The sequence below is a fragment of the Mus caroli genome, unplaced genomic scaffold (genome assembly GCF_978045245.1).
Source record: "Mus caroli unplaced genomic scaffold, Mus_caroli_1 scaffold_8, whole genome shotgun sequence".
Taxonomy (NCBI): domain Eukaryota; kingdom Metazoa; phylum Chordata; class Mammalia; order Rodentia; family Muridae; genus Mus; species Mus caroli.
The window spans coordinates 119,102,264-119,117,816 of NW_028227263.1; the positions used below are offsets into that span (position 1 = coordinate 119,102,264).

Genomic DNA, 15,553 nt, shown 5'->3' on the forward strand with positions numbered 1-15,553 from the left:
CTATAATTATTTTGAAGATATATACTGACCATTTAAGTTAGGAATCTTCACTCTCTTCTATACCTATTATCCTTAGGTTTGGTCTTCTCATTATGTCCTGGATTTCCTGGATGTTTTTGGGTTAAGAGCCTTTGCTTTTTACATTTTCTTTGACTGATGTGTGAATATTTTCTGTAGTATCTTCTGCATCTGAGATTATCCCATTATATCTCTTCTATTCAGTTGAAGATGCTGTCATCTATGATTCCCGATCTCTTTCCTAGGTTTTCTGTCTCCAGGATTCTCTCCCTTTGTTATTTCTTTATTTTTTCTGTTTCCAGTTTTAGATCCTGGAATGTTTTATTTAATTCCTTAATCTCTTTGGTTGTGTTTTCCTGTAATTCTTTACGGGACTTTTGTGTTGCCTCTTTAATGGCTTCTACCTGTTTACCTGTATTCTCTTGTATTTTTTAGAGGAGTTATTTGTGTCCTTCTTAAAGTCTTCTATTGTCATCAGATGTGATTTGAAATCTGAGTCTTGCTTTTCTTGTGTGTTGGGGTATCAGGTCTTGCTTTGGTGGTAGAACTGATTTCTGATGTTGCCAAGTAGCCTTGGTTTCTGTTGCTTATGTTCTTCTCCTTGCCTCTTGCCATCTGGTTATCTCTGGTGATAACTGGTCTTGCTGTCTCTGACTGTGGCTTGTCTCTGCTACAAGCATGTTTCTCAGTACTTCTGGGTGATCAGCTCTCCCCCAGTGGTATTTGGGTATGGAGTGCTGTGTCATGGGATCAACTCCTGAAAGAGATGGAAGCTGGATGCATCTTATCCCAGGATGCTCCTCAGTTCTATTGTCCTGACGACTCATGGCTGGTCCCTCTGAACAGAAGTGGTGGTCTTAAATAGACCAATGGAATAGAATTGAAGACCCAGAAATGAACCCACACACCTACGGTCACTTGATCTTCGACAAGGGAGCTAAAACCATCCAGTGGAAGAAAGACAGCATTTTCAACAAATGGTGCTGGCACAACTGGTTGTTTTCATGTAGAAGAATGCGAATCGATCCATTCCTATCTCCTTGTACTAAGGTCAAGTCTAAGTGGATCAAGGAACTTCACATAAAACCAGAGACACTGAAACTTATAGAGGAGAAAGTGGGGAAAAGCCTTGAAGATATGGGCACAGGGGAAAAATTCTTGAATAGAACATCAATGGCTTGTGCTGTAAGATCGAGAATTGACAAGTGGGACCTCATGAAACTGCAAAGCTTCTGCAAGGCAAAAGACACCATCAATAAGACAAAAAAACCACCAACAGATTGGGAAAGGATCTTTACCTATCCTAAATCAGATAGGGGACTAATATCCAATATATATAAGGAACTCAAGAAGGTGGACTCCAGAAAGTCAAATAACCCCATTAAAAAATGGGGCTCAGAACTGAACAAAGAATTCTCACCTGAGGAATACCGAATGGCAGAGAAGCACCTGAAAAAATGTTCAACATCCTTAATCATCAGGGAAATGCAAATCAAAACAACCCTGAGATTCCACCTCACACCAGTCAGAATGGCTAAGATCAAAAATTCAGGTGACAGCAGATGCTGGCGAGGATGTGGAGAAAGAGGAACACTCCTCCATTGTTGGTGGGATTGCAAGCTTGTACAACCACTCTGGAAATCAGTCTGGCGGTTCCTCAGAAAATTGGACATAGTACTACCGGAGGATCCAGCAATACCTCTCCTGGGCATATATCCAGAAGATGTCCCAACCAGTAATAAGGACACATGCTCCACTATGTTCATAGCAGCCCTATTTATAACAGCCAGAAGCTGGAAAGAACCCAGATGTCCCTCAACAGAGGAATGGATACAGAAATTATGGTACATCTACACAATGGAGTACTACTCAGCTATTAAAAGGAATGAATTTATGAAATTCCTAGCCAAAAGGATGGACCTGGAGAGCATCATCTTGAGTGAGGTAACACAATCACAAAGGAACTCACACAATATGTATTCACTGATAAGTGGATATTAGCCCAAAACTTAGGATATCCAATATATAAGATACAATTTGCTAAACGCATGAAACTCAAGAAGAATGAAGACCAAAATGTGGGCACTGTGCCTTTTCTTAGAATTGGGAACAAAACACCCATGGAAGGAGTTACAGAGACAAAGCTTGGAGCTGTGATGAAAGGATGGACCATCTAGAGACTGCCGTATCCAGGGATCCATCCCATAATCAGCCTCTAAACGCGGACACCATTGCATACACTAGCAAGATTTTGCTGAAAGGACCCAAAGATAGCTGTCTCTTGTGAGACTATGCAGGGGCCTAGCAAACACAGGAGTGGATGCTCACAGTCAGCTATTGGATGTATCACAGGGCTCCCAATGGAGAAGCTAGAGAAAGTACCCAAGGAGCTAAAAGGATCTGCAACCCTATAGTTGGAACAACATTATGAACTAACCAGTACCCCAGAGCTCTTGTCTCTAGCTGCATATGTATCGAAAGATGGCCTATTCGGCCATCACTGGAAAGAGAGGCCCATTGGACTTGCAAACTTTATATGCCCCAATATAGGGGAATGCCAGGGCCAAAAGAATGGGAATGGGTGGGTAGGGAAGTGGGGGGCGCTATGGGGGACTTTTGGGATAGCATTGGAAATGTAATTGAGGAAAATATGTAATAAAAAATTAAAAAAAAAGAAAATGTATCTATTACAAGTACAGGATTAGGCATAAAAATTTAAAAACCTGATTTTATGTGTTTGTTCAACGCCATTTTATCTGTTCAATATAAAAATAATTATTGTCATCCCTCATAAATATATACCTAATATTGAACAGTCTCTTCTTTAGCTTAAACATTTTAATTTTAAATTACTTAGAATATTCATAGTATTTGGTGGCCAGATATTATTTAATAAACTATCATCTGATGATATTAAATAATTTTTCTCAAGATAAATTATATAGAACTAGAAATTAATATAAGAGCCAATGTAAAATAAAAAAGATCCCTTTTGGCTAATTCATTTGTTTAAAGGAATCAGCCAGTGTACCTTCTGCCACTTTCAATAGCTGCACAGCTAATAATAAAGACTGAAAATTCTGTAGCAGTTCATGGCTTCAAAGGGGCAACTCATGGAATTTTACTTCTATTTTTCAAATCAAGAAAAATGGAAGTGTTTTCACTAAAATGTCTTTTCCTAATAATAACCCACTTTTTGATGTAAGAGTATGCACATAACTGTTAATGACAGAATAATCAGAAGACATATTTCTGTGACTTGACCATGTACAAAATTGAATTTGGCATTGACAAGAAAAAAATAAATAGTTCATCTGAAAAAAAAACAAAAAAAAAAAAACCAAAAAAACAAAAAAAACAAACAAACAAAAAAGAAGTGGTGGTCTTAAGTGAGCTCACAGGCATGTCAGCAATCCTGGGAGACCAGCTTTCTCCTGGCGGTATTTGCATATGGAGTGATGTAGCACAGGATCAGCTCTGGGTGCAGACAGACACCGGAATGGTATGTACAATTTTTTAAAGACTCTAAATGTAACTTTTAAAACATGCTTATTTATGAGTATTATGTATGTATTTGTATATGTATGTATGCATATATGTGTGAATATATTTCAAATTGGGTACACACACCTGTTAATTAGGCAGAGGCCAGAGGATGGCACAATGTGTCGTCTTCTATTAATCTCCCTAGTCTTTGAAGCAGGGTGCCTCCCTGAATCTGGTTCAGGAAGTCAGCAAATCTGAAAAATCTTCCAGATTAAACCTCCAATAATATAATCCAGCATCGGAGGCACATATGTACCCCATGACTTGTTATATTCGTGCTAAGATCCAAACTCCAGTCATGATTGTGCAACAAGTGCTCCTTACTGCTGATACCCAACTATAATATCCAAAATTATATATATATATATACCCATTTATTTATAAATATCTAACATCTATCAACCGCTTATTATCTATTTATCTAATTATCTCTATTTCTGTTTTTCTATCATCTATATATTTATTCATCCATTCATTAACATCTATTATTTATGCATGCATGTAACTATATATCTGTCAAGTATTTCAATTTATCTATCTATCATCTATGTATGTATTCATCCATCTAGCTGTCATGTCTCCCCCTCCTCTCATATATCATCATAATTGTGTGTGTATGCACGTGTGTTTGTATATAAGTGCACAAATGCATCCTGGTTTCTGAAGAAGCTAAATGAGAACCTCAAATCCCACAAATCTGGCATTACAGGCAGTCACTAGCTGTGTGACATAGGAGGCAGTCTATGTTCAGGTGCCCTACACAACCATCAGTGCCCCCTAGCCACTGAGGCACCTCTTCAGCCCCAACTATAAGTTTTGAGGGAAGACATTGTTGAAGTTGATCACTACCCAAAAAAAGCACACTTCAGTGAATCTTCAGAAAGAGCATAAGCTTATCATCCAGGTGCAGATAAGTTGCCATCAAGACTGGTTCCTATCTCACACCCTTGTAGTCAGTACATTCCCTCCATTCCAACAAGTGCAGCAAATGTCCCCGTGTTTGAAAGTCACTTCAGTGCAGCAGATGTAAACAAAACCTGCTTCCCTGTTAACATTTTGTCAGCGAGTTTCTTTCATAACATTGATCTGAACTGATTTTTAGTATGTTGTTGCATATAATTCGAAGGAGTAACCCATCTGAAACCATAAATACATCTAAATCCAACATGTGTAATGTTTTGTTTTCTATAGAATTATTCCCTAAAGAACACAGTTGCTGTCCATTTCAATAGCATCTAATTTCTACTAGGTACACAGAAATCTAAACTGAGTTAAAGGTCTCAAGAGGATGAGGGTGGGTTATTTGTAAACATGCACCATTCTACTCAATGACTTTCAGCACTAGAAGATTTTGATATGCCTAGGACCAATCCCCTGGAGATGCCCAGAGATGGATGTACAGCCAAGTAGTTTCCTAACTGTCTGTGCTGTAGACATGATTGACAGTCAGCACCACCACCAGGGATCATCCATTTCCCCTCCCAAGTAACCCAGTGGATGAGTCAGGTTCATTTTGTGTACATGTTGCCAGAGATATTGATCAGGTTGAAGGTGTATCACAGGAAAGATGGTTTCTAGATGAGATGCTACAAACTGAAGTCTAGAATGAAGATCATGGGTATGAATTTATATGTGTATTTACTACACTCGTATCTATCTATATATTTTTATCTATACCTGTATCTATCTATGTATCTGTCAATTTATATATATATATATATATATATATTTTTTTTTTTTTTTTTTTTTTTAGATAGGGTCACATATATTCCAGCTGGCCTTCAATGAGATGTGTGGCCAGGCATGATTACTGATTTTCTGGCCTCTACATCCATAATGCCAGAATTATATGAATATGTTGCTCCCTTACTCTATAGTCCTGGTGCACTGATTGCTACATCGTCTACATAAAAAACGCCCAGTGGTAAAATAACCCATCAACTCTTAGGTCCTCAGATGGCTAAGGGTGGCTAGGGCAGGTGGTGGCTATTTGTCAATCTCTTCCTAAGTGGTTTAATACTTTAATGACAACTTTGGTGTAGGTTAATCAAAACCCTCATACCCTTATGCTTGGCAGCATCAAGAAAAGTGTGAAGGTGTATTCACAGTACACCAGGGACTGGTCACACTGTGTGGGACAGACACCATGAGGGAGGCTCTGATGAACCATGCTAAGGCTTTCTCTGGCCGGAGAACAATTGCTGTGCTTCAGCCCATTATGCAACACTATGGTGAGATATGGAACAAGTGTGCCCTAAAGGAAATGGGCCAGAAATGAGAGATTGAAAGGTGAGGCCCATTGGGACAAGGGTGCCCTAAAGGAAATGGGCCAGAATTGGGTGATTGAAAGGTGAGGTTCAAGCTCTGGGGAAGAGTCAGGATTCTCTGAAATTCCAATGTAACCTACCACCTATGCTCCTCCTTCCATCTTAGGTGTGTTCTTTGTCAATGGGGAATGCTGGAAGACTCTTCATTGATTCGTACTGGCCACCATGAGAGACTTTGGTATGAGAAATTGGAGTGTGAAGAAGATAAAGGAGGAGTTCAAATGTTTAGTAGAGGAACTGAAGAAATACCAGGGTGAGTACCTTAGAATGGGCATAAGGGAAGACATGAGTGCCCAGCCAAAGGCAGAAAGACACACACTCGATTGGTAGAAACACACACACATGCATACAAACACACACAAGCACACAAACAGACAAACACACACATACACACAAATACACACACACACACACACACACAGTGTGGGGAGGATGAGATAAAAATAGAGGTGGAGACAAAAATTCCAGGGCAGGTAAAGAAACATAAGATCCACTGTGTTCAAAATAGACTCAAAATATATCCTGACCATGGAGGTCACTTCTATTCAGGAACAACAATATTTTAATTAATTTTATTTGTCAAGAAGGCATGACTGGCACATACTTGTCATCTTAGAACACAGAAGGCTGTGATTGTGCTGAGCACAGAGGCTGATGGAAGTTCCATATCGATATAACTCTGAGACACTACTGGATCCTTCACGATTCATTATCACAAGGAAATCTCAGTGACTTGGACCTTGATTTGCAGCCCCATTTCTCCATAGCAGGCATTTGCTGTCTTTTATTGACATTTCTCAGGAGAGCTGAGATGATGTTGATGCAGAAATGGAAGAGGAAGAAAGGTGCAGAGAGTGAGAAGAATGGCTGAAGAGAAGTCAGAGAGATCTAAGACCCAGAAGGAAGACAAGTTAAAAGTCTGAGTGAAACTGACTAGCCTCAGGGAAGGCTCTACAGGGAACCAGAACCTATAGACAAGCCAGGCCAAGAGGAGGGCAGCAAGGGGTCAAATTGTTGACAGACAACAGCCCTTCAATCACCATGGTCAATGACTGAACCTGGCATACTAAGCAGGCTTATGAAACACCACAGAACCTAGAAGTGTGAGAAAGGATGGAGGAAGACTGGCAGATGGGAAGTGTGCAGAAGTTGTAAATCCACACACACAATCGCTGAAATTTTCTCTTTCCTTTCCTGACACTGGGAGTTAACTATCAGCTCAGAGTCACAATGGTGACCAGGGAGAAGGTGCAGAGTGGAGACTACCTATACTCTACTTCTGAGACCCAAAATCCTTGTCCCAGTGATGAATAGTTTAGTTACATTAGGGAAATTAGCCTTCCTGCCTGTGTATATGAATAGCATCACATCTCCTGTACAGCTCTGAGGGAAATTAAGTAAAATGGTACATGCATCACAGTGTATAGGGGCTAGTGCATCATATTTGCCAATGGGGTTGCAGGTATATCTATTCTTTGAGTAATCTTCCTGCTTCAAATAATCTAATGAAGAGACCCCATCACAAGAGTGTCTAGGAGCTTAGGTTTCAGGTGATGCCAGATTCAGTCTAGGTAATACCCAAGAGCAGCCCGGACCCCTGACCTCCCTGATATTTTCTCATGTGGTCTTGTGATTGGTACCTATGATCTTTCCAGGATGGCGCTATGCTGCAAACACCATCACTTTCAGGACAGTTTAGTGAAAGGAACAACCTACTGCCTTGTTCACTTTCCTTTGTGAGATCCTGGGACTGCAAGTGGCTAGTGCCATATGTTCAAAGTAGTGTAAGAAAAAGAATAAACAACTCAGTAAAGGACAACACCAGCCTAGAAAGCTGTCTCTTGGCAGCCGTTGGCTATCAGCAGATAGCTCTTAACACAGCTCTGAGAAACTAAATTTTCACCACTTCTCCAAGCTCAGAACCTAGAATCATAAAAAATAGGAAAGGTGGACTCCCAGTATAATCCCAACACTTGGGAGGCAGAAATCTTAACACAGGATTTCTGGGAAAGATAAATAGCTTAGGCTGTGAATTCGGTGAGACCTTGCTGCAGTGAAGTAGAGCACCATCAAAAAAGACACCTAACATTAACTTCAGCCCTACACACAAAGGTGAATGTGCATGTGCACTTCCACACAAGGTGAGCCCACATACGTTCAAACACACATACACTCATGCATGGACACCCACCCACACACACACACACACATACACATCTTAACTAAGATGCTGCAGTGTCAGTCATCAATGAAGCACCTAGACAGATGGCCCATAGACTCTATAACAATATCTGGTGTTTGTATTCTAATTGTCGGAGAGATTTGTTTATGGGAAGGTTGGCAGATGGAAATTAACACAACACAGGAGGACTATTCCATTTCCCTTGTATTTTACTGAGAGAGAGTTACAAATAAAACTGATATCCCAATCCTTTTTCAGACTACCTCACCATGTGGTCTTGGATAAATAACTTTCTCCAGAAGATGTTCATTCATTAGTAAAGCAAAGTGGTTTGATTGGATAACCAATTTTCCAAGTCTAGTTTCAAGATTGCATGAGAATACAGGAGAGAACTTTGCCTTTGTGGAGACCTCTGCTGCTGTTTTATGGACTTTGTGTGAAGGAAGGCGACAGTGAGGCTAGAGTGGTGCTGGTGTGCAATCTTTCCTGGCATCTCTAATATTCTGAGTAGTGAATTTGGTCAGTTCTTAAATGTTGCTATAAAAGCATGTATAGTGGCCAAGAAAGTGCTTCAAGATGCCAGGGAGGAGTTCACACATGCAGGAGAAAATAGAAACATCTTCAAAACATGTTTCAACCCCTTAAGTGGTTAGTGCTTACACCAGAGCACTGAAAACAACAGTATCTCAAGGACATCTTGCAGACTTAGGGAACATGCTCACAGGTGACTGTAGATGATGATGCAGTTACACACAAACTCACTAACACACTCCCGGGGGGTGGAAGGGTACACACTGCTACCTCCACAACTTCAGGCTATGAAAAATTACTACAAGTTCAATATAACCTTTTCTCTCAGACCCATCCTTTTTGGATGCTTGGTTTCTGCTCCTAAAATGACTTGTTACCTCATTTGAAAAGTAAGGTGTGTTCACTGGAGTCTAGGGACATGTGGATGGGAAAATAAGAACTAGAAATTCTGTCTTGGAATCTGGAAACAAGTAAATAATGCATTCCCTTGAGACAGGTGTAAGTTTTATATATTTTTTTTTCAGATAGTGTTTCATGTATTTCAAGCTAGCCTCCATGTAAGGAGCATAACTTTATACTCCTGAGCCTCAATTCTCCAAACACTAGAAAAACAGACTTGTATCAACACCTTATGTGCTGCTAAGTCTCAGACCCAGGACTTCGTGCATGCTGGGATTCCACACTGAGACCCATGCACACCTGATCATATCCACATTTGCTCCATCATAGGAATGCTGAAACTTATCAGTGGAGTTTTACCATACTCAGAAGCATGGGGGAATTGAAATACTTTCCATTCCTCTGAAAATCTGACATATGGAGGCTTTATTGCCTCTGCATTCTAAACACAAAACATGTGGTCTCTCCCCAAGATCCACCCACACCAATTCCAGGTGCATTGTATAATCTCAACCTTAGTTGCCTGTACAAAGGGCTGATAGTAGTGAATAATTTATCCAATAAACTTAATGAAAATATGAATTTAGAATCCTACACTCAACAAAAACAATGGAGCAGGTGAGGTTGGTCGGAGCAGAGTGAAAGAGGAGAGATAGGTTCAGATTAGAGGTGCATCAAAAAGGTCTGGGTGTCCCCTACATTGTCCCTCCAGCTGATCTTCACCTGGCTGGTGACATCTCTTGGTTGGCCACTATTCCTACCTCACTATGTCTGTTGTTCTCCAAGCATTTATCTTGCTGTCCCTGTGCACCTGTGTCTCCCTGGTCTTACATACAACTCATTCTTTGAGAGTCTTTTCTCATTTCAGGCCCTTTGCCTTAGTTATTCCTCTGTTGTTCTGTTAAGATACTATGACCTGTGGGTCTAGAGAGATATTCTCAGTGGTTAAGAGCAGCGGCTTCTCTACGAGAGGTCCTTTGTTCAATTCACAGCAACTACAAGGTGGCTCACAATCATTTGTAATGGGATCCGACACCCTCTCATGGTGTGTCTGAATACAGTGTACTCAGATACATAAAGTAAATAAATAAATCTTTTAAAACAACAACATTTATATAATGACCAAGGCAGCTTACAGGAAAAAAAAAGTACTTATTAGTGCTTATATTTTCAGAGGGAGAGTCTGTGACCATCATGGCCATGAGTTTGGAAGGAGATAGTCATAATGCTGAGAGCGAGCATCTCATCCACATCAGGAGACAGAGGGCTAACTGGAAAAGGCATGGGATTTTGAACCCACAGTGACATGCCTCCTCCAACAGGCTACCTCTTAATCCATCCCAAACATTTCCACCAACTGGGTACCAAGTATTCCAATGTAAAAGCCAATAGGTTTTATTCAAATTAACATATCACTGTTAGTATCACATTCATTTCTCCTTCCTTCCAAGACATTTTGTGTTTCTACTGAGTATATCTTGTATCTAATATTTTATTTTGAATTTTTTCTAAGAAATTTCTGTTTTAAATTATATGGTTAGGATGTGGACACAATAAAAAGAAGCAAAACTAGAGACTTGAGGGTAGTGAGGAGCAGCTTAATATTAGTAGCCAACCATGTCACCTTGGACTAAGGTAGGGTCCTAGCCTGTGCTGGCACTAGGGGCCTATGCTGTGGCCCTGCAGCAGCAGGAGTCTCATATGACAAAAAGCCATGCACAACTTTCTGACATGGACACGCATCCAGGGATATACTGGTGTCTGAGTGATGTGCAAAACTGGCTGCACCCCTCATCTGGGCATTGAGGGAGAGCTGGTCCTGAAGGCATGAGAGAAAGAAAGCTGGACCTTCTACTAGCCAACTGCAGTACTCAAGATAGATATTCCTGTATATTGCAGGAGTTGAGAGTGAGACAATCATGGGAGAGCTGGCCCTACTACTTGTCTCCTGTGAGGTGGCCTGGTTGAGGGAGATATATCCTCCTACACTCTTTCCCCAGCTGGCAGAAGACTTGGTCCTGAGATCATAAGAGCAGGAGAACTGTCCCTGTCCCTCACAGACTGCAGTATTCAAAAGAGCTGGTCCTGTATCTCACCTGGGCAGACCCGTAGAGCTAACTCAGTTGGCAGGGTTTCAAGGGAGGTACTCCAGGGAGTATGAGATATCTGACCCTGCCACTTGTCTGCCTTTCAGTGACATAGATAACGGAGAGATGCCTCAACACCCCTTGCCACCTACAGCAGACAGAGGAGCTAGTCCTGTCCTCTACCTGCTGCAGCACTCAGGAAAGCAGACCCAGGACCTCACCTGGACAGCACAGTAAAGCTGGCCCTATATGATGGACTTCCAGGAGTACCATCTCTGTCTCTTGTCTGCTGGGCAGTAGCACAGATGAACAAGAGATGCCCTCCTCCTCTACATCATCCCTCCATATTTATGGCAGATGGGAAAGTCGGCTTAAGGGTCTTGACAGTGAAAGAAACAAGCCACATACCTTACCAGCTGGACACTATGGAGAGAGGACCATGCACCTCAGCAGGGTTGAGCTGGACCTGCTTGTAGGGATTGTTAGTGAGATGTTAGAGTGGGTCATCAGGCTGACAAATTCAGAAACCTCTCTGTCCCATATTCAGGGATATGAATTGGCTCACCCCAACATCTACCCCATCAATTAACTGCTGGAATGTATGAAGGGGCAGGTCCTACAAGTCCAAATCTACAAGATTTATATGACATAGAGCAACAATAGGATATTTAAAAGGAGTCACAGTCAAATGCATGTATTGACAGAGTTACAGAAACTAGAGCTCTCTTACCAAACCAATGAGTCTTTGCATTTTCAAATAAGGAAATGTTTAAAATAAGTTCAAATAAGAAAAGTGTACTATGACACAGTACAGATTCCACAATGTGGTTTCTCATCTCTGATGTTGGGGAAGTCGCAAGGGTGGGATGTGGGTATGATGTGAGTGGAAGATGAGTGGGATTAGAGTGCATGAGTAAAATTCACAAAGAACCAATAAAAAGTTTGAAAAATAAAAAAAAATAATGTATCCTTGGCTCTTTAGCTTTTTAATCCCACCTCACCTTCCTCCCTATCCCTGAACCTGTCTCTGCATCATCCTATCTGGATCTTTAGCAACCACATTCTCCACCTTTGTGCCCCCACCATGGTGACACCTGCATAGAACCTTAGGGCTCACCCCAGATTTTCTAGAGTTCCACCATCAGACCCTGAGCCTTCATCTTGACTTGATTATCCATGCTCTATTTTCCCAATCAAAGCTCTTCATGGTGGGAGAAAGGATCACTTAAGGCTATCCCAAGATATTCCATTGACGAAGAAAAAAAAAAAATCATACCAAAATGGAGTTGGGAAGGAAATTGTGTAAATTCACAGGATCTTCCCTCCCACTACATTGAAGGCCATACACTACCCACCACTTCCTGAAAGGAGGATCAATGATGACCATGAGACCTTGGCCAGAAAAAGCTTCAGCTTGAGCCACTAGGGCCTCCCATAATGCCATATACACACAGAACTAGAATAGGCTTAGTGCTCTGACTATATCCCCATATCTCCCCTTGGCTGTGAACAAAAAGATCCAGACCTCACAAGGTTACTCTGGTGGTGGGTCCTTCCTCCTTCACCTGCATCACAATCCAAAGTGTTGCCTCGGTATCATGAGGGAAAACCAAAACTTGAGGTTGGTGGATTCAATTGACTCTCTCCCTCTCCCTCTCCCTCTCCCTCTCCCTCTCCCTCTCCCTCTCCCTCTCCCTCTCCCTCTCCCTCTCCCTCTCCCTCTCCCTCTCCCTCTCCCTCTCCCTCTCCCTCTCCCTCTCCCTCTCCCTCTCCCTCTCCCTCTCCCTCTCCCTCTCTCCCTCTCTCCCTCTCTCCCTCTCTCCCTCTCTCCCTCTCTTCCTCTCTCCCTCTCCCCCTGCCCCTCCCCCTCTCTCCCTTCCCCACTGACCAAGTCCCATCTAATCTGAGACCCCTTCCAGCTTTTGACTTTATGAATTTCACAGAATTCACACTGCTGCTTCTTCACATGCAAACCACAGTACTTCTACCAGATCTTATCTCCCCTACTTACTTCCAAGATTTGTCCTCAGAAGAATTCTAGAAGCTTTTTCTATTATATACCAAGCCTCAGAAGGCTATCTGGTCAATGGCGGACTTTGACCTTGATTAAGTAGAGCTTTCCCACAAGTTGTTTCTTTGCTTCTTTGTCTTACCCTACTTTAAACACATTATGTTAGAAACTTACAATCTCAGGTACTAACAGAGGAGCAGTGAGCAAAGCAAAAGGTTGTCCCTTCAAACCTGGCATAGATGTGATGGAGTTTGTAGCAATATGCCCTTCAAAAAAGATCCTTAGTTACCTATCACTAAGTGACATGTAAAAATGTCAGGGAGGTGAGGGGTCTCAGCATTGTGGAGGCTGCTCTTGGATATTACCTAGGCTACATTTGGAATCAACTAAAACCAAAACTGCTGGGTGCTCTTGTGAGGGAGTCTCTTGTTCAGATTATTTGAAGCAGGAAGACCCTCCTTAAAGCTGGGTCACACCTTCTCTTCACAGACACGGGGAAGAAGGAAATTGTGCTTTTTTTCCTGCCTGCCCTCACTTTCCCCAGCAAATTTACCTAATCTGTTGCTGTGGCTGGCAATAAATACAACTTCTTGTGGATTGCCACAGAGTCAGAAACACCAGCAGTTCTCCAGGCATCTTCCAGGACTGCAGTACTGCCTGACACAGACAAATCTTAAGAGGCTCATGGATGACACACAAGCTTAGAGGCTCATGGATGGACTACTGAATTCTCAGCCTTTCCATATGAGACAGTCATTGATATACTATCTGGTAATAGCCTTTAAACTACTCTTAACAAATCTCATACCTAGATGAGATAGATAGATAGATAGATAGAGAGAGAGAGAGAGAGAGAGAGAGAGAGAGAGAGAGAGAGAGAGAGAGGCAGATGGATGTTTTCTTTATGCTTGGCCCAGGGAATGGCACTATTAGGAGGTATGACCTTCTTGGAGTAGGTGTATCACTCTAGGCATGGGCTTAAGACTCTCATCATAACTGCCTGGAAGTCAATCATCCACTAGCAGCCTTCATATGAAGATATAGAACTCTCAGCTCTGCCTGTATCATGCCTGCCTAGATGCTGCCCTGCTCCAAACTTGATGATGACAGACTGAACCTGTGAACCTGTAAGCCAGACTAATTAAATGTTATCTTTTATAAGACCACAGTAGTAAAATCCTCACTAAAATAGATAGATAGATAGATAGATAGATAGATAGATAGATAGATAGATAGATAGATAGATGATAGATAGGTAGATAGATAGATAGATAGATAGATAGATAGATAGATAGATAGATAGATAGATAGATAGATGATAGATAGATAGATAGATAGATAGAGAAACATAGACAGACACACATACACACACATGATATATAGACAAATAGATGAAGATAGAATGTAAAATAGATAGATGATGAGTAGAAAGATATGTAATAGATAGATGATAGACAGACAGATTGATTGATTGATTGATTTGATTGATTGATTGATTGATTGATTGATTGATTCTGTAAGTCCTGTTCCTTTAGAGAACCCTTACTAATGCAGGGATTGTGTGATTCTTGGGAGATTTAAACAGAAACATAGGAAAACCTGAGATTGGTGTCCAGAAAAATGCATCTCAGGAGCCATGGGCTGAGGAGGCCTCTGCCTACAAAAAAAAAAAAAAAAATGCAGGAAGAGGATTCTAAGAAATATCATGAAAAACACACATGACTGTGGCCTGTAGAATACAGAAACCTAGATAATTTTATGTGAAGTAAAGGCACGAGACACCAAACATCACACAATGTGTGATTCTGTTTACTTGAACCATACATACTAGGCAAGTCTGTAGACATAGAATTCAAAACTTTTAGAGTCCATTAGCACAGATCACACTGTGTGGAGAGCTGATAAGTGGGGACTTGGGATATTGGGAGGGAGGGGAAGTTGACTAAGCATGGGATGTGGACTCCAGAAGTCTCTGTTCACACATCAAGAGAGACAGCTGATTTATTTGTCATTCACAGGGGAGAAGAACATGCTTGGGGCTTTAGAGAAACAGCAGTAGTAGAATAGATGGGCAGCAACCTAGGGTTTGGTTTCCAGCAGGTCTTTCAGAGGCAGAAGGATGGCACCATTCTCAACAGATATAGAGACACCTGGCTGCCTCAGCCCAATCAGCGAGGTAAAAAGCAGATCTGGTACATTGTGGGTATTCTGGCAAAACCACTCTCCTTGGGAGTGAGGTCAATGTCTTCAGGAGCCACAGGGCTGGACAATGAGAAGTTCTAGAGAATAACAGTGAAGAAAAGGAACAGTTCATTTCAAGCAATGCCTTCACCAAGACAAACACGCTTTCCTATGGGCAGAGAAAGTGATCCATTTGAGTTCCTGACCAGTAGAAAATCTCTGCACTACCCCTTCCCTAATCCCATTTAGACAACTCTGCCCATTGCAGTGA

At 41.5% G+C, this 15,553-nt stretch overlaps 1 long non-coding RNA gene and 1 pseudogene across 4 annotated transcripts in view; one reads left to right on the forward strand and one right to left on the reverse strand.

Moving 5' to 3' along the window:
- LOC115030322 (uncharacterized) overlaps positions 1-12,184 on the forward strand; it is a 30,421-nt gene extending 18,237 nt beyond the window's left edge. For 2 of the 4 annotated variants that reach the window (XR_015047996.1, XR_015047994.1), the window contains exons 2-3: positions 5,998-6,144; positions 11,198-12,184. This is a non-coding gene — a long non-coding RNA (uncharacterized LOC115030322). Of the gene's footprint in view, positions 1-2,962; positions 3,521-5,641; positions 5,796-5,997; positions 6,145-11,197 lie in introns of those variants that run through there. The other 2 variants (XR_015047995.1, XR_015047997.1) reach the window with 2 other exon arrangements.
- A 3,085-nt stretch (positions 12,185-15,269) lies between these two features.
- Positions 15,270-15,553, reverse strand: part of LOC147003376 (cytochrome P450 2B1-like) — a 33,197-nt pseudogene continuing 32,913 nt past the window's right edge.